We start from the raw sequence: 14822 nt of genomic DNA, 5'->3' as shown, positions 1-14822 counted from the left end.
CTGCTATATTGTTGTGATTACTATTATTTTTGTAACATAGGTTATTGTTCTATGTAAAATACAAAATGACTAAACCATCCATTTCTGTTTCCACATCTTTCTCCAAACAATGGATTTGATTTCAGCTTACTATTGTAAATTACAACTCTAATAATGCCTCACCATCATAAAAATACTCCCAGAATATCTCTGAACACCCCAAAACTCTTTTTAAAAAAAATATTTTATTGATTTTTCACAGAGAGGAAGAGAGAGGGATAGAGAGCTAGAAACATTGATGTGAGAGAATCATCGATCAGCTGCCTCTTGCACAAAACTCTTCATTTACTCACAGCTTCTTGCTTTTACTCCAACAGATAACTCATTCATTCCTTTGTACTCTCAGAGGATGGCTTATTAAAAATCTCATGGGTAAAAAGATGAAAAAAAAAAAAAAAAAAGAGGGGGGAAAAAAAAACAACCAGAAAAACAAAACAAAACAAAACACTTGTTCCCTGCCACCCAGCCATGTTGCAGATGGAACTGTTCATAATCCAGCACATAGCACAGTTAAAGTCCAAATAGCCCATGACCTCCAGAACAAGCCTGTCGTCTGACAAAATCAGAACCAACTGTCCTCACGTGTCTACTGATGAGTGAGTGCAGGAGGGATCATTTTTAGAGAATGAAGGCTTGCTTCAAGAGAGCAGAGTAAAAGCTCCGGGGGCTTCTGAGTCTGAGCTCTCCCTGTGACTCACATACTCCTGGACTGCGGTCGTAGTTCCCCAGGGCAACGACACAATCCTGGTGGTAGCCCGGAACTCCTCTCTCCCCGTCTGCTCTTCTGTCCCAGGACCAGTTCCAGAGACTGTCTCAAAGATTGAGTCATCTGGTGGCTGCGCTCAGGGGCTTCTCCCATCGCACACTCTGTCCCCCAAGTCAGGCACTTAAATCCTTCTCCAAGCAGGGGCAGCGGTGACGGTGAGAGGGGTGTGACAGTTGCTGCTATTGCTGCCACCAATGGCAACAGGCATCTGTTTCTCCTGCTTCCAGTTTCTGGTTTTGCTTTAGGACCTCTGAGCTGTTGCTTCAGCTAACACTCCTGCTGGCACTGCATTCTATCAGATCTCTTCGGGGTTGAAACCTGAGAAGCAGCAGGGTACTATGAGAATTCCTGATTTTGAGGTTTGACCTGCTTGTCCAACTCTGTCCAGCAGCAGCTTCAGGAACGACAGAGACCGCTAAAGGGAAAGGCACTAATAATAACTGTGGTTTACTAATTGTGCTCAAAGGCATAATTTAATTGGATCCTATTTCAGATCTGTGAGATAGTTATTAGTCCTATTTGGAGAGATAAAAAACTAGGGCACTGTGAGGTTAAGTAATGTGTTTACAGCCACAAAGTTAATTGGCAGCAGGACCATAATAACAGCTGAAGGTATTCTGTTTCCTAGAGGAGTTTATCTGTATCAAATCCAAGAATTTACTAAACTGAGGAAGTAGGGGGAGAGAGAGAGAGAGAAAGAAACATCAATGTCTGTGGGAGTGGTGGGGTTGGTGGGAATGGATGTTGGAAGATTTTTGTTTTTCATTTTAGACACATCTGTGCACTCTACATTTTCAAAACGTGCAAGTATTACTTCTATAAATTAAAAAAGTTTTAAAATATAAAAAATACAAAAATATTCATTCATGAGTGATTGTTTAGTCATATGTAATACTATGCAGGCAATAGAAAAAATAGGTCCATCTATACAAATTTTAAGTAAGAAAAACAAATTGCAGAAGGATATAATATGGTTAGGATAATACCATTTATTTCAAGTGTGTGCGTGTGTGTGTGTGTGTGTGTGTGTGTGTGTGTGTGTGTGGATAGATAGGTAGGTAGTGAGATCAGTATATGTGTACACCACATTGGGAGGATACATATCAAAGTGAAGAGGAAACAGACATTTATATTTTACTAGAGGACCAGTGCACGAATTCATGCACAGGTGGGGTCCAGCTGGCCCTCCCTGATGGAGGCTTATGGGGCCTGTCTGGCAGGTGGAGGGACTGTGGGCAGTTGGCCTGCTGGCCCTGCCCCAGATTAGGGTGTTGAAAGCCAATCAGGGGCTGGGGTGGTGGGCCCAATTGGGGCCTGGATCAGGCTGGTTGGCTCCACAGTGCACATCATAGCTTCTGGTCATTCTGCTGTTCTGGTCGCTGAGCTTTTATATGTATGTATGTATATATACACACACATACATACACACACACACACACACACACACACACACACACACACACACATATACACTAGAGGCCTAGTGCATGAAATTCATGCATAGAGGGGGGTTTCCCTTAGCCTGGCCTGCACCCTCTCACAATCCAGGACTGCCATGTGGGATCGGACCTAAACCAGCAGTCAGATATCTCTCTCATAATCCGGGACCACTGGCTCCTAACAGCTCATCTACCTGCCTGCCTGATCACCCTAACCACTCACCTGCCTGCCTGATTCCCCCTAACTGTTCGCCTGCCTGCCTTATCACTCCTAACTGCCTCTGCCTTGGTCCCCACTGCCGTGGCTTCATCTGGAATGACGTCTGGAAGATTGTTTGGGTATCCACTCTAATTAGCATATTACGCTTTTATTATTATAGATTAGAGGCCTGGTGCATGAAGTTCGTGCACTCAGGAGTGAGGTGTCCCTCAGTCCAGCCTGTACTTTCTTACAGTCTGGAAGCCCCACAATTGATAGCCCTGCAGAAGCAGGCCCTGCCCACCCGCCTCAGTACAGCTGGCTGAACAGCTTGGGCCTCCCCCTGCCCCCAGGTGGGGCTCCACGATTGATCACCTCTGTCCTGCTCACCCACTGCCCTGTTGGTTGGTGGCCTGGGCCTCCCTCTGTGGGATGATCATGGGGCAATAGCCAATCCCCCTGACCCCTGACCAATCGCATTACACCTACCTTGGCTGGCCTGACTCCAGTGTGTGTCATAGCGTGGTCATCTGGACAGTTGTTCTGCTGTTTGGCAGTTTAGTCATTTTACACATTATGCTTTTATTATTATAGATAGATTATATATTTCCATGCCTCTCAATTCTGTTTTATTTTTTTTAAGAAGCATGTCTTGAATTATGAATGTGTATGAAATATTCTGCTGGTTCAAAGCTGAGCGATTGTAGGTGTTTCCCATTTCTCTTTTTGCCACAGAGGAGCCAAGTTTGACTGTATTGTTTACATAGGAAAGTCAGGATCTTACACTGACTTATAGCAAGAAAACTACTGGCTTCTCAGCATTTTTATAAAAGGGAAGTTAGTGAATTGAATTGCTCTAGTCTTGTGACTTGATGTCATCACAGAGCTCACCAAAGTTGATTCAAGCTGCTTTTTGAATATTGTTAGATTTCCTTTCTCTGCTTGGTTTTGAGCAAATGTCACCAAGTTGTACGTGGGATTCAAATCCCCAAATCCAGTATCTGATGATTGTAACAAGGTATCCCTCCCATTATTTGGAGGCCTTACTAACCCTGATACTTCTTAGAATCCTTTTAGCACTTCAGTTATTTTTGTTTTGTTTTACTGTGGAAAGAACACAACCTGAGATTTACCCGCTAAACAAAAGTTTGTGTACAAAAATTTTGTACCGAAGGCCTCTAGAACTTACCTGTTTTTTTTTTTTTTTTAAATCTTTATTGTTGAAAATATTACATATGTGACCCTTTTACCCCCATTGACCTGCTTCTAGCCCGCCCTGCCTCCAGCCCCAGGCCTTCACCACCTTATTGTCTATGTCCATGGGTTATGCATGTATGCATACAAGTTCTTTGGTTTATTTTTTTTTAATGAAAGAAGTTAAATTTATATACACCTTAAGATAATTTGTGATATTTTAGTAAAAAGAATGAAATCTGCAAATTGGAGAGATTTTACTGATATGAAAAGTGCCAGTCCATCTAAATTTGGTGTATTCAACCTGGCTGGCTTGGCTCGGAGGTTGAGTGTCTACCTATGAACCAAAAAGTCACGGTTCTATTCCTGGTCAGGACATATGCTGGGGTTGCCGGCTCAATCCCCAGTGTGGGGTGTGCAGGAGGCAGCCGATCAATAATTCTCATCATCGATGTTTCTATCTCTCTCTCCCTCTTCTTTCCTCCCTGAAATTAATAAAACATATTTAAAAAATTAATTTAGTGTATTCAATTTACTTAAGTGGTTTAAGTGTTAATTTTTCTAACAAAATTCAGTTAGAGGATGAGTGATATAGTTATGGCCTGGACAAAGATGATAAGTGTGGTGTACTTGGTAAGTTTGTGTACTTCTCAGAATTTATCTATTCTTTTGACTAAGAAAGTAGGATATAGTTCCTGATTATCTTACTGTTCTGGCTTAACAAAGTTCACAGAATATAGGAAGTTCTGCCATGTCCAGTGAGTTAGGCAGATGTAATAGAAGGCACACTGGGTTGACACATACTTTCATCATAAAAGTTTTCTGGTTGATCCTCTTCATCTTCATCAGGAAAAGCACATAGGGAATAGTAAGTTTTCACAGAAATCCTTACATGCAGGCAGTTTAGAATCTCTGATCGTTACTGAACATTTTTATGTCCATTTTATTGTCCTTGTATCTATACTTCCAGTCAGTATGCTGTCATATCTTGCTTCTCATTTCCCCAGGCATTTTAGATCCAGGCAAGACCCTGGCAACGTCACCGGTTAAAATAGCTCCAGGTCTCCTGTGGGTTTTCATTTGACCGTAAGTACCAGGTTGGCCTTTAAATCCTTATCTTTCCTTTGCTTCCTTGTAAACCTTTACCAATAGTTTTTTTTGCTGTGACATTCATGTACTGCTCGGGGTGACAGTGAGCAGCGTAAAGAAGAATCCTGGCTTTATTGCAGCGTAATCTGTTGCATGGAAGATTTTAACTTTCTGTTTTGGAGGCAGATAAAATGCCAACATTAAGTGGGATTGCGGGTCATATGGTAGTTCTATTTATAATTTTTTGAAGAATCTCCATATTGTTTTCCATAGCAGCTATACCATTTTGCATTTCCACCAACACTGCAAAAGTTTCAATTTCTTTACAATATTGCAAAAACACTTTTTGGGCTTTATTATGTTGAGGTAATTTTCTTTTATTCCTACTTTGTTGATAGTTTTTTTATTTTATCATGAAAGGGTGTTACATTTTGTCTAATGATTTTTCTGTATCCATTGAAATGATCATGTGATTTTTATTCTGTTAATGAGGTGTATCACATTAATTGATTTTCATATACTGAACCATCCTTGCATCACAGGGATCAATCCCACTTGATCTTTTTAATGTGATCTTTTTAATGTACTGCTGGATTCTGTTGCTAGTATTTTGTTGAGGATTTTGCACCTCTATTCATCAGGGGTATTGGCCTATAATTTTGTTTTTGTGTGGTATCTTTGTTTTCAGGGTAATGCTGGCCTCATAAAATGAGTTTGGAAGTGTCCCCTCTAATTTTTTGGAAGAATTTGAAAAGGACTGATGCTAATTCTTCTTTTTTAAAAATGTTTTTTATTGATTTTAAAGAGTGGAGGGGAGAGGGATAAAGAGAGACATTGATGTGAGAGAAACTTCCAACAGTTGCCTCCCAACCGGGATCAACCCCCAACTGGGATCAACTCCCAACCCGGTCATGTGCTCTGACTGGTAATCAGAACAGCGACCTTCCAGTGCACAGGATGATGCTCAATCAACTGAGCCACACTGGTCAGGGCAACATTAATTCTTCTTTAACTGTTTGGTAGAATTTGCCAATGTAGCTATCTGATCCTGGAGTTTTCTTTCTTGGGAAAGTTTTGAGCACTGACCCAATATCCATACTAGTTATAGATCTATTCAGATTTTTTATTTCTTTATGATTTAGTCTTGGTAGTTTGTGTGTTTCTAGAAATTTTTTTATTCTAATCTATGCTGTTTGTTGGCAACTGTCAAAATATTCTCTATATCTATGACTTTTTAAATTGTTATTTTTAGATTCCATATACAAGGGAAATCATATGGCATTTGTCTTTCTTTAAAAAATATATATATTTTATTGATTTTTTACAGAGAGGAAGGGAAAGAGATAGAGAGTTAGAAATATCAAGGAGAGTCATCAATCAGCTGCCTCTTGCACATTCCCTACTGGGGATATGCCCACAACCAAGGTACATGCCCGTGACCAGAATTGAACCTGGGACCCAGACTGACACTCTATCCACTGAGCCAAACCAGTTTCGGTGGCATTTGTCTTTCTTGGTCTGACTTAATTCACTCAGCATATCCATGTTGTTGCAGATGGTAAGGTTTTCTTCTTTTCTTTTTTAATGGCCGTGTTATATTCCCGAGCTTGTTGTCTTGTTTTTAACAGGTATTAATAAAAGTTAATGCTTTTAAATATGCTAATTCATCTAGTAAGTTAAATGAATAGTTTAGAAAAAATACTTTAAGATGAAATAAGTTAATTATCAATTTTAAAGACAGAGCACTTTCACTAAGTAATTGAAAAGATGTTGACAAGAAATTTACAGGAAGGCCAAAGACTAGAGCAATAATTTTAAAATGACTTGATCCACTGGAATTTTTAAATTGAAAAAGGAATTAGAGACAGAGCTCTGTAACTTGGTCTCATCATGTTACAAATAAATTGAATTTGTATATTTCTTTCTCATCATATGGCCTGGAGAATCTTTGGAAATTATTCATATTTAGCAACAGAAACACTTCAAAGAGAATAGTTTAAGTAAGAAATAAGGACTTTTTAGAAGCTAATTCATTACTACTTTTAGCAATTCTGAATGAAACATGATTAAAATAACTAAGTAGTTTAAATAAATTCATCCTAAAAGGGAAACTGAGGACTGGAAAAATTTATGCTGCACATCCTATATAATAAAAGGCTAATATGCAATTTGACCAAACAGCGGAATGACTGGTTGCTATGACATGCACTGACCACCAGGGGGCAGATGCTCCATGCAGGAGCTGCTCCCTGGTGGTTAATGCATTCTCACAAGGGGAGAGCCGCTCAGCCAGAAGTCAGGCTCCAGGCTGGGGAGCGCAGCGGTGGTGGCAGGAGCCTCTCCTGCCCTCAAGCATCACTAAGGATGTCACCTGATGGCTTAGCTGTCAGAGGACATCACCTGAGGGCTCCCAGACTGCGAGAGGGTACAGGCTGGGCTAAGGGACCCCTCTTAGTTCATAAAATCCCACTTTCTGCATCACATAGAGAGCGAATAAAGCAATAGTGTTGGTGCCCTTTTTGATATCTACACAGTAATATGAACAAATTAATTTAGTAAAAACCCTGAAGTTATGGTTTAGGGCTTTCTAAAAAATTGTCTTTTGGCCGAGACTGGTTTGGCTCAATGGATAGAGCGTCGGTTTGGGGACTGAAGGGACCCGGGTTCGATTCCGGTCAAGGGCATGTACCTCGGTTTCGGGCACATCCCCAGTAGGGGGTGTGCAAGAGGCAGCTGATCGATGACTCTCTCTCATTGATGTTTCTAACTCTCTATCTCTCTCCCTTCCTCTCTGTACAAAATCAATAAAATATATTAAAAAAAATAAAAATAAATAAAAAATTGTCTGTTGAACCACCATAAACATATATATAAAAAAGGATTTTAAAATGTAAAATTCTTCAAACAACTCAACACCAAAAAACACAATAATTTAATTTAAAAATGGGCTAAGGACCTGAATAGATACTTCTCCAAAAAGGACACACAGAAGGCCAATAGATATATGAAAAGATGCTCAATGTCACTAACCATCAGAGACATGCAAATTAAAACCAAATTATCACCTCATACCTGTCAAAATGGCTACCATCAATATATTAACAAACATTAAGTGTTAACAAGGATGTGGAGAAAAAGGAACCCTTGTGCACTGCTGACAGGAATTCAGGTTGGCGTAGCCACTGTAGGAAGCAGTATGGAGTTTCCTCTAAAAATTAAAAATGGAACTGTCTTATGACCCAGAGATTCCACTTCTGGGAATATATCTAAAGAAACCAGAAACACCGATCTGAAAGAATATATACACCTCTATGTCCATTGCAGCATCATTTACGATGGTAAAGATTTGGAAGCAGACCAAGTGCCCATCCGTAGGTGAGTGGATCAAAAGTTTGGTACATTTACACAATGGAATATTACTCAACCATGAAAAATAAAGGAAGTCTTGCCTTTTTTGAGAGGAAGGACCTAGAGGGTATTATGCCAAGTGAAATAAACCAATAAAAAAAGACAAATATGATATGGTTTCATTTATATTTAAACTAACCATCAAAATAGAAGCAGACTCATATGTACAGAGAACAGACTGACAGTTTGTCAGGGTGGTGGGGTGGGAAGCTGCGTGAAATAGTTGAATGTTTCAAACAAAAACCAAAAACCAAACCCAAACCCAAAAACCTCATAGACACGGATAACAGCATAGTGATTACCAGAGGGAATGGGATGGGAGCAGATAGAAGAGGGCAAAGGGGGACATAAAGAGACTTAGACTATGGGAAGTGAACATACAACATACAGATGAAACCTTTTAATCAATCTAATCTCATTAAATTCAATAAAAAGTATATAAAGATGTAAAGTCCTTTGAATCAATAAAATTTTGCCACTACTTTTAATAATAGTTCAGAAGCACTGATATTTCTAATGATTATCACTCAATATTATGAACACTTGTTTACTCATGAATAACACCATGAGTCAGACATTATAATACTAAAAGAAAAAGAACGTAAGACACCTCATTCTCCACCTCTGTCCCCCAATAAAAGCAAAACATTGAAAGTGGCATTGATGGTCAATAAAACCTTGGTTTGGTGGTGTTCTCTGTACTCCAGGACTTGATTTTCTAACTGTGCAAGCCTGGAACTTCAGCTGCCAGCTCAGCCAGTGGAGCTTTACCCCTAAAAACAACCTTATTTTAGGACATTGATTTGTACAAAAGAAGTGAATTTGTAATAAAACATGTCATTTCCAAACTCTGATATTTATTTAAACCTTTTAGACTCCCTTATCCCACCATAGAAATCTAGTTAAGAAATAAATTATAGTTGACAGGTTATTTGAGAAGTCTAAAGCCTATTTAAGAAACTGTAGCCCTGGCTGGTGTGATTCAGTTAGTTTTGTCCTGTGCACTGAAAGGTCACCGGTTCAATTCCCAGCCAGGGCACATGCCCAGGTTGCAGGTTTGACCCCTCATCTTGGTGCATATGAGAGACACTCACAATGACATTTCTCTTCTTCCTTCCTCTCGCTTTAAAAATCAATTAAGCCGGGACAGGTTTGGCTCACTGGATAGAGCATCGGCCTGCGGACTGAAAGGTCCCGGGTTCAATTCCTGGCAAGGGCGTGTACCTTGGTTGCGGGCACATCACCAGTGGAGGGTGTGCAAGAGGCAGCTGATCGATGTTCTCTCTCATCGATGTTTCTAACTCTCCCTCTCTCTTCCTTTCTGTGAAAAATCAATAAAATATATATTTTTAAAAATCAATTAAAAAAACCCTGTAGGGTAGGAATAAACTTTGCTCTACCTTTTAAGATTGTTGGCTGTTGTAATAATTGACACAAGACAGATTAATAGAAAAAAACCCCCCACAAATTTAATGACATGTATACATATGGGGATGCCATATACAGGAGAGGTTTAGGGACAGAAAGGGAAATGAGGCATTTTCAAGCTAAGGGTGTGATAAGGCACCTGGGAGTCTTCAGAAGGGAGGAAGAGTCATTTTCAGGATGACAGGAAGAGCTGATGATTGGTAATTAGATGTTTGCTCTGCCCTATAGACTAGTCATAAAAAACTATTTCTGGTGATAACTCTTATTGTGGACAACGCCTCTAATTTAAATTCTTTAAGGAGAGGTAAAAGTTTCTCATGAACCCTCATCTCAATTGCTTTCAGCTCAAAATAATTCACATGCCAAAGTGCCTGTTCTGAACTCCTTCCAACATCAGTGAGGTTGGTGAACATATTAAATCAAGGCACTAATAACAGAAATAATATTTATTCTGGCACATAGCAAGTACTTGGAGACTGTTATTGTTTGCAATGGTGCCTCACAGCTTACAAATCTTCTTCAAATGTTCTGTGGAGTGTTTGATTCTCACAAGAACTATGTCAAGTGGTTTTATGCCTTGTTTACTGATGGGAAAAACAGCGGCTCAGAGAGATTATGGGGCTCGACTAAAATCTCATAACTGATATAGTTGACATCTGTTGCTTTGGTTGGGACAATTTCCTTCCTTCTTTTGGTAACAGGACTCTGATTTTCCTTTAAGAAACTGCCCTGTGGTTTTATATAACTCCTAGCAGGGTTGCCAGTTAAGAGACTCTGCCTCCCTGTGCTAACATGTGACCCACACTGGCTCATGAGAAATCTCTACATCCCCCGGTTGCAGAGACTGGTATACAGGTTGATATGGGATCCAAATATGAGTTTTTTTTTTTTTAATTTTTAAAAATTTTTAAAATATATTTTATTGATTTTTTTACAGAGAGGAAGGGAGAGAGATAGAGAGCCAGAAACGTCGATGAGAGAGAAACATTGACCAGTTGCCCCCCGCACGCCCCTCACCGGGGATGTGCCCGCAACCAATGTACATGCCCTTGACCGGAATCGAACCCGGGACCCTTCAGTCCACAGACCAACACTCCACCACTGAGCCAAACCGGTTTTGGCCCAAATATGAGTTATTTTTATTAATTGATTGATCTTTCACTTGTGGACATTTTATGAACTTCCCTCCATGTGGCTTCAAGCTACCAGGACACAGGCCCCGCCAACACCCTGAATCTTCTCCTTGGCTCTTCTGCTAAGAACTTGGCCTTCACAATGACAGGCTGCTCTGGGAGCTTTCCCTTCCCCAGAACTTTGTAGTAGCCAGATTGCACCACACCAACGATAGGAGCAGCTCCAGTCTTGTTTTGGCAGCATTTACCTGCGTCTGCTTTCTGACCAGAGTCCACAGTTTATTAAGGTTGACAGTTGGGCAAAAAGCTCTGCTTCCTCTTTAAGTGGTAATGCCTCATTTACAAAACCTTCCCAAAGTAGCTTGGGTGATATTTGTCGAAGCTGATTCTATGATGGCACAAGCCACCAGCACTCCCTTGGCCTTCCGGGTGCTTCCTGTGCTTGCCAATAGGACTGTGGCTGTGGCTCACATGGCCCTGAAGTTTCTGGGTCTTCTTCAACCTGGATGACATGTTGGTGGCCAAGATGCAAGAGTGAGTTTTTATTTTTAAATAAATAAATAAATTCTAGGAGTGAGAGGGCTTCACTTGAGAGATGTAAGGAACTTGAAATCTTGGAGCTATTTTCCAGAGAGGACTGCTAGAGTAAAGCTAATGCAGGGGAAATCCTAGTGGGGGGGGGGGCGGGAACAATATATATATGTACACACAGACACACAGACACACAGACACACAGACACACACACACACACACACACACACACACACACATATATATATATATATATATATATATATATATATACACACACACACACATACATACATATGGTAAGAGAGGGAGAGAGAGAGAAAGAAAGTGGTGGGCTGACACTCTAACCACCAAGCAATGCTGGCCAGGGCAAGACATTCTGATTTTATTTGAGGAAACATAGCTATGCCTGAAGCTGGCCAGATCAACTCTTGAATTTTCAAGTTCAGTGAGTCAGTGAATTCCTTGTTTTGTTTAAATAGGTTTGGACTTCTTTACTTGTAACCAAAATATCCTAACTAGTAAATATCTTAGTAATGAAACATGTCTTTTGACATCAAATACTTGGGTATTTCCATGCTGCAACCTTCAGAAAGATGCCCGTACATATAAATTTCAAAACTCTATGGGAGATTAGAGAACCTGCCCTCTTTCCATTAACACACACACTACTTTAGGTACCCTTCAAGTTTTCATTTAAAAAATCTGTCAAGAGAATGAGAAGAAAAGCCACAGACTTGAAGAAAATATTTTCAAAAGATATAGTACCTGATAAATGGCTGCTATCCAAAATCTTAAAAAAACAATTCTTTAAAAGTTAAGAAGAAAACAGCTTTATTTAAAAATGGACAAAAGATCTGAACAGAGACCTCACCAAAGAAGATACATGGATGACAAATAAGCATATAAAAAGATATTCTATATATCAATAGGAATTACAAATTAAAGAAACAATAAGTTACCACTACATCCTATTAGAATGCCAAAATCCAGAATATTGACACCAACAAATGTTTGAAGCAACAGGAACTCTCATTAATTGCAAATATTTATTGGGGACCTATTATGTGTTCTCTGTGAATAACAGTTTCTGTTTGAAGTTTGCAATATAATAAAGTCAGGGGAAATGACTAATACAAGAATATATTAAGTGCTAAATAGCAGGAGGGCTCTTTGTATTGAGAAAAAGTTATTACTGTAATTTCTGAAAGTTGAATGGGAGGTAGAATTGTGAATGATTTAAAATTCAAGGTATTATTTAGGCTGAGCCTTGAAAGATGAGTAGGAAAAAAAATCAATAAAATATGTAAAAATAAATAAATAAAAGAAAAAAGAAAAAAATAAAGATGAGTAGGTCATTGGATAGAACATCCCAGGCAGAAGCATGAGCAAGAGCATTGGAGACATTTCATGCTTGAATGGAACAAAGGATGGTTGAAGGGTAATGCATTACTTTCCTATTGCCATGGTAACAAATTACTACAAACTTAAAACAATACAAGTCTTATTATCTTACTAGAGGTTTGGTGCATGAAAATTTGTGCACTGGAGGGTGGGGGTGTCCCTCAGCCGGGCCTGTGCCCTCTCACAGTCCTGGAGCCCTCAGGGGATGTCTGATTGATGGCTTAGGCCCACTCTCCATGGGGAGGCGACTGGCAGCTGATCAGGGGATGGCAGAAGCTGGCCAGTGGCTGGCCCTGCCCCCCGCCCCCCCACCATTACCTGTGGCCTCCCGCCATTGCTCTTCTGCCCCCATTGCTGTCCCCTCCCTCTGCCAGCTGGCACAAGCCTTCGCTGGCCTGGTGTCATCTGCTCACTGGCCCCGCCCCCTGCCAAATGTTGTCCCATCATTTGATCAATTTTCATATTATGCTTTTATTATATAGGACTAGAGTCCTGGTGTAGTAAATTTGTGCACAGGAAGGGGATCCTTCAGCTCGGCCTGCACCCTCTCCAATCCAGGACCCCTAGGGGGATTGCCTCTTACAATCTGGGACTGCTGACTCCTAACCACTCACCTGCCTGCCTGATTGCCCCTAAACACCTCTGCCAGTCTGCCTGATTGCCCCTAACTGTTCCCCTGCTGGCCTGATCACCCCTAACTGCCTCTGCCTTGCCCCACACCCAGGACCCAGGATTTTCTCCTCTGGCAGGTTGTAGAGGCACCCAGGACCTGGGCCAGCATTTTCTGGGCCAGCTGCAGCCACAGGTGACGTGGGTGGGCAGCTTTGCACAGGCTGCAGCTGCAGGCACTGGTGCTGGCACCCCGGACTGCAGGGCGGGCAGCTTGTCCTTCTCTCAGGCCTCAGCCACAGGCGTCTGGGACTGCAGGGCAGGTGACTTGTTCCTCTCCAGGGCCACAAGTACAGGTGCAGCCGCTGGCACCCGAGACTGCGGGGACCATCCAGCATGCAGATTGTCCTCCCTCCCCCCGCACCCCCCACCCCCTCAGGCCATAGGCACAGGCACAGCTGCTGGTGCTCAGGGCCACAGGACATGTGGCTTGTCCTCCAGGGGCCGCAGGTGCAGATGCAGCTGCTGACTCCTGGCTCTGCGGGGCATGCGGCTTGTCCCTCTCCTGGGCCACAGACTGGCTAGTCTCCATTCATCTCTTGTAACCTCATTTGTGCCTGGCTGGTCCCCATCCTCTCTCCCCAGTGTTGAGTGTCTGAGCCTTCTGGCCTGATGGTGAGAGGGCTTGACGACCATTTGCATATTAGCTCTTTATTATATAGGATAGTTCTGTAGGTCAGGTTACACTGGGATAAAATTAAAGTGTTATTGGGATAAATTTAAAGTGTCAGCAGGGTTCTAGAGGTTCTAGGGATAAATCCATTTCCTTCTATTTTCCAGCTTCTAGAGATCTCCACAATCCTGGCAGGTAGCCGCCTTTATCTCTTTTCAAAGCCAGTAATGTTGTGACTCTCTAACTTTTAAAGTCTAGCTCCGCCGGGACCGGTTTTGCTCAGTGGATAGAGCGTAGGCCTGCGGACTGAAGGGTCCCAGGTTCGATTCCGGACAAGGGCATGTGCCTTGGTTGCGGGCACATCCCCGGTAGGGGGTGTGCAAGAGGCAGCTGATCGATGATTCTCTACAGCGATCTCATTGATGTTTCTAACTCTCCCTCTCTCTTCCTCTCTGTGAAAAATCAATAAAATATATTAAAAAAAAATATAAAGTCTAGCTCCCTTCTGACTCTCCTTTTCTGCCTCCATCTCCAGTGTTGAAAACCCTTGTGATTGATTATATTGGGCCACTCAATAATCCAGGATAATCTATTTTATGTTATGATCAAGTGACTAGCAATCTTAATTAGCCGCTTTGGTGAAATTTAACATGGGAACAGATTCTGGGGATTAAGACTGTGGACATCTTGGGGTGAGGTCATCATTCTGCTTATTACAGGTAAGGAATAGCTACTCTTGAGAGGGAGGCCAAAAGAAGGGGTGTGAATGCACGGATAAGGGCAGTGGGGTTGCAGGTACAAGTTTCTGAGGTTTGACTTTACATGTATGAGAAGTGAGAGGGAGATAGAACCATCAATGATGAGAGTGAATCACTGATTTGGCTGCCTCCTGCATGCTCTTCTTCCTCT

At 41.4% G+C, this 14822-nt stretch overlaps 1 pseudogene; it reads right to left on the bottom strand.

Moving 5' to 3' along the window:
• Nucleotides 1-10718: 10718 nt before the first annotated feature.
• Nucleotides 10719-11213, bottom strand: LOC118721930 (annotated as a pseudogene).
• Between the last annotated feature and the right edge of the window lie 3609 nt (nt 11214-14822).

Source organism: Pipistrellus kuhlii, unplaced genomic scaffold (genome assembly GCF_014108245.1).
Source record: "Pipistrellus kuhlii isolate mPipKuh1 unplaced genomic scaffold, mPipKuh1.p scaffold_m20_p_1, whole genome shotgun sequence".
Classification (NCBI taxonomy): domain Eukaryota; kingdom Metazoa; phylum Chordata; class Mammalia; order Chiroptera; family Vespertilionidae; genus Pipistrellus; species Pipistrellus kuhlii.
The sequence above is the reverse complement of the archived record's forward strand: the minus strand, read 5'-3'. Positions and strand labels throughout refer to the sequence as shown.